Below are 8,393 nucleotides of genomic sequence, written 5' to 3'. Positions count from 1 at the left end.
TGATATACCCTTAGTAAGATATAATTTTTCTACCTTTTAAGGTAGAAAATTATATTAAAAACAATTATTTGTCATACAATTTTCTAACTTAAAGGTATAATTTTCTACCTTATAAGGAAGAAAATTATACCTTACTAAGGGTATATCATATATCCTACCTTAACTAAAAATTTCTACCTTTAATTTTTAGTGTGTAGTATATATTACTGTTACCCGCAGTATCAGGAATTAGCTAAATGCTAATAGTTATACTATTATTTACTATATATATATATAATATTATTTGGCAAATAATATTATAAATATTAGCATTTAGCAAATTCCTGATACTGCGGGTAACAGTAATATATACTATATAAATATATCTATATCTATATATATGTATACATATATATATATATATATATATATATGTATATATATATATATATATATATATTATAGTATATAATATACCTACATAATAATATATACTATATAATATACATATATACCTATTGTATATATATATATATATATATATATATATATATATATATATATATATTTATATATATATACATATATATATATATTTTATATATATATATATATATATATATATATATACATATATATATTATAGTAAATAATATACCTACATAATAATATATACTATATAATATACATATATACCTATGTATATATATGTATATATATGTATATATATATATATATATATATATATATATATATAATATATATATATATATATATATATATATATATATATATATATATATAATATATATATATATATAAATATGTATATATATATATATATATATATATATATATATATATATATATATATATATATATATATATATATATAACAATAATAACAATAACAATACATTTTCCAGTAAAATTATTACAATACTCCAGCCACATAAAAGAAGTAATATTTACACTGGATGATTCACTCTCGCATTGCTAAAACAAGGAGAGCGACCATGAGAATCAAATAACATATACATAACGAAAAATAAAAATGACATACTTCCAAAATTAAATCATAAAGCTAAGATTAAATGTTAAATATTTTCAATATATATATATCTGAAAGAAACAAAAAAAAAATAAAAAATTTAAATAAAAGATATATTTCAATTAAATTTCAACATAGCAACCAATAAAATTGTTAACTCATAAAAATTCTTGATTTATAAAATAGGATTTGAGTTTGTTTTTTAATTCTTGTTTTTTTAACTCATAAAATGGACTGTTATTAAGCTTAGTTTGAAGGTCATTTATTGCAGAGTGCATAAGGGAAGATTTGCCATAAAATTTAGTATTAAAAGGTGGAACGAATAATCCACCTCTTTGTGAGATTCTTGTTGATTTAGTATGCAACTTTTTTATTAAAGAAAACCATTTACTAAAAATAGATGGAAGCATATTATTTAGGCAGCCATGTATAAACAGGCAATTATCAATTTTGATGCGGTCATAAAAACTTAAGATTTGAAGATCTTTGTAAGAACTCTTAGTATGAGAATTATAAGGAAGGAATTTAATTACTCTTATTGCTCTTTTTTGAATAATATTTAGTTGTTTTAGAAAGGGTGACTTTTGTCCCCAAGATAGGCAGCAATATGTTAGGTGAGAGTTAAATATAGCAAAATAAATAGATTTTAAAGTTTTTTCATTAACATAATATCTTAGTTTAGATAAGATAGCATTGGATCTGTTTAGTTTAATTGATAATTCATTTATATGGCATTTCCAAGTTAAGCTTTTATCTATTTTTATTCCAAGATAGTTTATACTCTTTTGAGGGAGTAGTTTCTTACCATTTAATTTAGTCTTGAGTTGACTATCTACATTATTGCATCTTGGTTTGAAAACTATTAGCTCAGTTTTATTACTGTTAAGAGATATTTTATTGGCATTTAACCAGTTGCGAAGTTTTTTGAAGTCATAGTTGACATATTTGTTCATTTTTGTAATAGATTTACTGATATAAAGAAGATTTGTGTCATCAGCAAAATGCTGGACTCTACAGAATTTAATTGCTTTAGATAGATCATTTATGTAGATTATAAATAATAATGGTTCCAGTACAGACCCTTGTGGTACACCTATATTAATTTCACAAGTACTGGAGTTTGTTCCATTTATAGAAACAAATTGATTTCTATTAGTGAGAAATGACTTAAGCCATAAATTTGAGACACCTCTTATACCATAATAAGATAGTTTGCTGAGAAGAATATTTAAATCTACTGTGTCAAATGCTTTTTGGAGGTCAATAAATACACCACACCCAAACATTCCTTTATCAAGGGCACCTCTAATATACTCAGTAAATTAATTAGTGCAAGAGATGTTGAATAACTTGACCTGAAACCAAATTGAAGATTGCAGAGGATATTGGCTTGCTTAAGAAAGTCATATATTCGATTGAACATAAGCCTTTCCAAGATTTTGTAAATGTTTGATAATAAAGATATTGGCCTATAGTTAGATACAAGTAATTTAGAACCTTTTTTGAAGATAGGTATAACTTTAGCAGTCTTAAGATGTTGGGAAATATACCTTTGGAGAATGAAATATTAAAGATATTAGAAAAAATTATAGAGATTTCATTTCGAAGAAGTTTTAGAACTTTTATAGGTATGCTATTAGGCCCAGATGATTTGCATGGGTCAAGCGAGTCCATTATTATTTTTATTTCATATTCATAAGTTGGTTTAATAAAGTAGGAATTTGGATTGGGGTTGGATAGATAATCAGAGAAGTGATTTTGGGATGTAGGAATTTTCGATTGGATGTCTCTACCAACAGTTGTGAAATAATTGTTAAAAGCATTGCCAATATCCTTTGTATTAGTTATTGAATCGTTGTTTTGTTGTAAAGTAGTTGGTGCAGTGTGGTTATTTGGATTGAGATTAATAATACTGGAGATACCCTTCCAAATTGATTTAATATTTTTGATATTCTTAGTAAAATAGGTAGTATAATAAAACTTTTTGCTTTCCTTAAGTTGTAAATTTAAAGTATTTCTGTACTTTTTGTACTCATTATGATAAATAGTTTTGTTTACAGGGTTCTTAGATTGTATACATTTTTACAGGGTTCTTTGATTGTATATAACACTTTATTTTTGTGTTTGATAGACAGTTTTAAGTCATCACATATCCATGGTTTGGCCATAAATTTAATATCCATTTTATTAAGTTTTCTATGAGGTGCATGAATATCTAGCAGTTCATTAACAACATTAATAGTTTTAGTAAGCATGTAATTGCAATCATTAGATTTATTAGAGATATCTTTATAAGTTTTGTTGAAGTCATTTACAAATGATACTTCATTAAATGCTTTCCAGTTTCTTTCCATTACTATTTTTTTGGTGGTCAAAGTTTTTAAAATATTGTGAACAAATAGAAATTGAGGGAGGTGATCAGATATGGCAGTAGTAATGTTTCCTGCAGTAAAATCATGCGATTTAACATTTGAGAATATATTATCAATTAAAGTTTTAGAGTTCTTAACTATACGTGTTGGATGGATAATATGAGGCATAAAGTAGTTAGTAGTTAGCAAGTTTAGAAACTCCTTTGTTGATAGAATACTCATTTTTAAAAGATCGATATTGTAATCACCCATTAAGAATATCATTTTATTTTCATTCGAAAGTTTATTAAGCAAAGGAGTGATATAGTAATTATTGAAATCCTCAACCATCATTAGTGGGTGTCTATATATATACAACCAACAACGATGCTATGCTTTTTAGGAATGATTATTTCTACAAAGACAGATTCAAGTTCTTTGGATTTATATATGTTGAGGTCTTTACAAGGTTTATATGCAAACTTATTATTTATATATAAAAGGGCACCTCCAGCTTTAGATTCAGTTGGTGTATGTTCATAAGAATAACCTTTAAGAGAAATGTTAGTGACTGGAGTTTTATTACTAATCAACCTTGTTTCAGTTAATCCTATTACATTAAACTCAAGATTAGCAGATTCAAGTAACTGTTCCAAGTCATCAAAGTGCTAAGAGAGGGATGCTATATTTAAATGAATGAGCTTAAATGAAGTTTTTTCTTTTTCTTTTGTTAAATCATATAGATCATCAATATCTTTATAACAGCTTTTAATTACTGTTTTATGAACTCTATCACTACATGTGCTTACATTTAGGCCATCAAGATTTGATTGGATGTTGTTTAATTTTATATCAAAATTTTTTTTTTGAGATATTTTAGTACCACTTAATTTACAAAAATCAGTATCATTTATATTTTCATTGTTAAATGGAAATATGAAGCTTAGACAATTTTTACAGAACTATGATTCATTTTCTGATGAGTTTTTTAGTAATTGATAATCAATGTCGTTTAGATTATTGCATTTTAGATGAACCCAGGCAGAGGCGTAGAAAGAATTTTTTGGTGTTCGAGATAGGTAACTTCCAGACATGGAGCAAACTCCAAACATTTATATGTTTATACTTATGTCAAATAATGAGGGTTTGCAAAAAATTGCGATGATTGGAGGCTGGGAACAAAAAAGCCCCAAAATTTTCGCCCCCCTGCCCCAAACGTGAGAGCAACAAGTTGATGAAGTATTTTTTGTACTATTCTTAACTAGACTTATATTCATCAATAAATTTTAAGTTTCATAGTATTATCTATTAGCGTTTAAAAATTATTACTATATAAAATGTGCAACCCCCTCAAATTGAGGGGGGTTTAAACTTTATATGGTCATAATTTTTGAACGCTAAAATATTTTTAAATGAAATCTAAAATTTATCGATGAATATAAGTCTAGTTAAGAATAGTACAAATAATACTTCATCAACTTGTTGCTCTCACGTTTGGGGCAGGGGGGGCGAAAATTTTGGGGCATTTTTGTTCCCAGCCAAAAAATTCTTTCTACGCCTCTGAACCCAGGAAAGGCAATTTTCACAGAAAATTGCTTTATGATTTTTAGAGACAATTAGCTTGCATATATATATATATATATATATATATATATATATATATATATATATATATATATATATATATATATATATATATATATATATATATTTATATATAATATACTATAATAGTCTAAATAGATCATAATATTATCTAAAATTAACAATAAATTTTTTGATAAAAACAACAGAAATCTTGGTTTAAGATTTAAGATTTATGACGAAACTAATAATATTATAGATATTGTATTGAATCCTTTGTAAGTGTAGCTGCACAATTCCTTGCACGCAACGCTCTAATACCTTTGCAGAACACTCAAAAATTACTTTGCTATTTCTATTGATTTACAACAATGCCATTATAAAAAGCAAACTATTTTAAAATGGAGATAATGCTATTTATAAATGCTTTGCGTAAATAGCTCGATAAGTCGTAAGCGTAGGTTTTTCAAAGTAAGTTGGCCCAACGTAGAGCCAATGTGATGAAAATCTACATTGCGTTGGCACTACGTTGGGCCAACGTTAGTCATCCAATCCAACGTTAACCCAACGTTCGGCCAATTAAGCATGTGTTAGCTGGGAAGCGACTGACTGGCAAGGGAAGAATGACTGATAAAGTTATTAATACGCTTCAGAATCATTATGGCATGGTCATACGCCAAAATAAAGGTGATATATATGACACGAAAAAAAGTATTGCTGCACTCATACATCATTGTTCAGCAAACGGTGATCCTGTAGACCGTCATAAAATTTGTTCTCGAACTATTGAATCTTGATGTAAGTACCAATTGGATAAGCTAAACAATTCTTCTAAATACAAGGACAGTATATCTCTACCAAAGACTATAAATGATATAATCAAACCAATTTTTTCTTGGAAAGATCTTGGTTCAGACGACCTTTTAAAAAGATGTTTAGATGGGAGACTCATTATGTTAATGAGGCATTGAACAATATTATATGGATGTGTGCTCCAAAAACTGTTTATGTTGGTAGAAGTATAATTGAGATTGCTGTAGCATCAGCAGTTTTATTATTTAACAATGGATCAAATGGTATTTTAGAAGTTTTAAAAAATTTGAATATTCAAACTAATAAAGTTTAATTACAAAGTTTTACTAAAAAAGACAAATTGCGTATTTATCAAGTTAACAAAAAGTCAACCGATTCAAGAAAAAGGCAACAAAAAAAGTTAAGAGCCAATAGAAGAGGTTTTGATGATAAGAATAATGAAGAAGAGGGTGAAATTTATGGTAAAGGAGAATTTTGAATCATTTTTATATACTTTTCATATTATATTTTTAGTTATTTTTCTTTATTTACTGTTTTTACAAATTGTCTTTTTTAATTTTCTGTCGAAGATTGTAAATTATGTATTCTACCAATTGTTTTGAAATTTGGCAGAGTTTTTCCTAAGATGATTGTTTACGTTCTGACAATTTTGAAAATTTTAAAAAAAAGTTATTATATGAGTTATTTTGAAAAATAATCCCCTTTTTTCTATATAATTGAATACCAAAAATGTCTTGAAGCATTATGGGTAAAATATTTACGATATGAACTTTTTGTAATTGCCAGAACGTGCAACTCAATTTCAACATTTCATGTAACAATTTTGAGCTTTTAAATGTTATTTTTCAAAAGTTATTTTTGACGGAAGATCACCCCCTTTTTTACCAAAAAAGGGCTAATTATGCAAATAGTTTATTTTTTTATTATTTAAAAAAAAAAAAACTTTTTTTCTTTTTCTTTTTCAATATTACACCAGAAAAATATCACTTTAAATCAGTTTATTGAAATTTATTTATTTAAAGATGTACCACCTTAACTTTTATTTGGTTAGTTACTATTCTTTGCTTCCAATTTTCTAAAAGTGATTTAATCCATGCGACAAAACGATTATTGATACTATAGTTTCTTAATTAAGCAAAAGTCTTGTGTGAGCAACAGTGTCAAATGTTTTAGGAATGTCGAGGTGAATGACATCAGTTGAGTTATTGTTTTCCATGCAAGGTGATAGAAGGTCGATAGTCTTTAACAAGTTTATTATACATTATACTTTAGCAAAAATCCGTGCTATTGTATATAAGTCAGATTATTCGTTATTAAGTGGTCCAAAATTTCTTTGCGTATTATTGATTCAAATAGTCTATGGATAATTGACGTCAGCAAAATTGGTCAATTGCTTTCTGGCATTAGTTTATTACCTTTTTTGAAGAAAAGATTGACATTTGCTTCTTTTCAATGACTTAGTACTTTGCTGGAAGCTAGGAATTGTTCAATAAATAGTAAAATTGAATACGCTAGTGACCTTAAGCCTCATTTATAAACTCTAGGGTGAACTTTGTCTCTGCCAATAGATTTATTTATATATACGTTGCCAATAGATTTATTTATATTATACGTTGTTCAAAAGTTCTAATATTTAATTATATTTAAATAGTATTTTATCTTCATCCATTGGTTTAAAAATGAATTTCATTTTATCATCAAATATAGGAATTGGATTTGTATCTTCTTTGACAAATACCGATTGAGATTAAGTACTTAAACTATTAGTAATATTAAAAAGATTGTCACAGATAAAACCATTTTTATCCTGTAGTGATCGGATACGGTTGCTTGTATTTTGAATGTTGTTGATATATTGGTATAAAAGCTTTAGGCATTATTTTGCTCAAAAAACTAGGTTTCTCTCAAATTCATTTTTTGCGTTCATTGTTTAATAAAATAACAATAAGAATAGAATAATAATAAAAATATTATTTAGATTCATTGAAAAATGCAAACAAATCGGCAACAACTATTTTGCTTCGATTTTTGTAGGTTACTTTAAAAATAACCTCCATGGTTATCAACAATATTTTCTTAAAAAAGTGTGTATGTGTGAGTGTGTGTGTGTATGTGTGTGTGTGTGTGTGTGTGTGAGAGAGAGTGTTTGTGTGTGTGTGTGTGTTTGTGTGTGTTTGTGTGTGTGTGTGTGTGTGTGTTTGTGTGTGTAAATATGAAAAAAAAACATTAGCTACGTTATATATTTATATATGCTTTATCTTACGCACGATATAATTTAAACATAACAATACGACAACAATTAAAGATTTTTGTCTTTGAAAACTTTGTATTTTAAACACATTGTGATTTTGGGAAAATGTGACAAACCAGACATTTTGCCCAGTCAATTTCCACAATAATAACAATTAATCTCTAAATTAGTAAATGCTATTTGTATGATTTGTAAAATAAAAAATGATCGCTTCTCGATATTTAGAGTATTCAATATTCGATATCCATATCGATATTCAGTTCCTAAAGCAACAATAAAAGAACCTAAATCAAATAAATAAATAAAAAATAACTATAAAAAATCCTGACTTTTTTTGAGCAAGTGATTTTTCAAAATATTAAAG

The sequence above is a fragment of the Hydra vulgaris genome, chromosome 15, assembly GCF_038396675.1.
Source record: "Hydra vulgaris chromosome 15, alternate assembly HydraT2T_AEP".
Lineage (NCBI taxonomy): Eukaryota > Metazoa > Cnidaria > Hydrozoa > Anthoathecata > Hydridae > Hydra > Hydra vulgaris.
The sequence above is the reverse complement of the archived record's forward strand: the minus strand, read 5'-3'. Positions refer to the sequence as shown.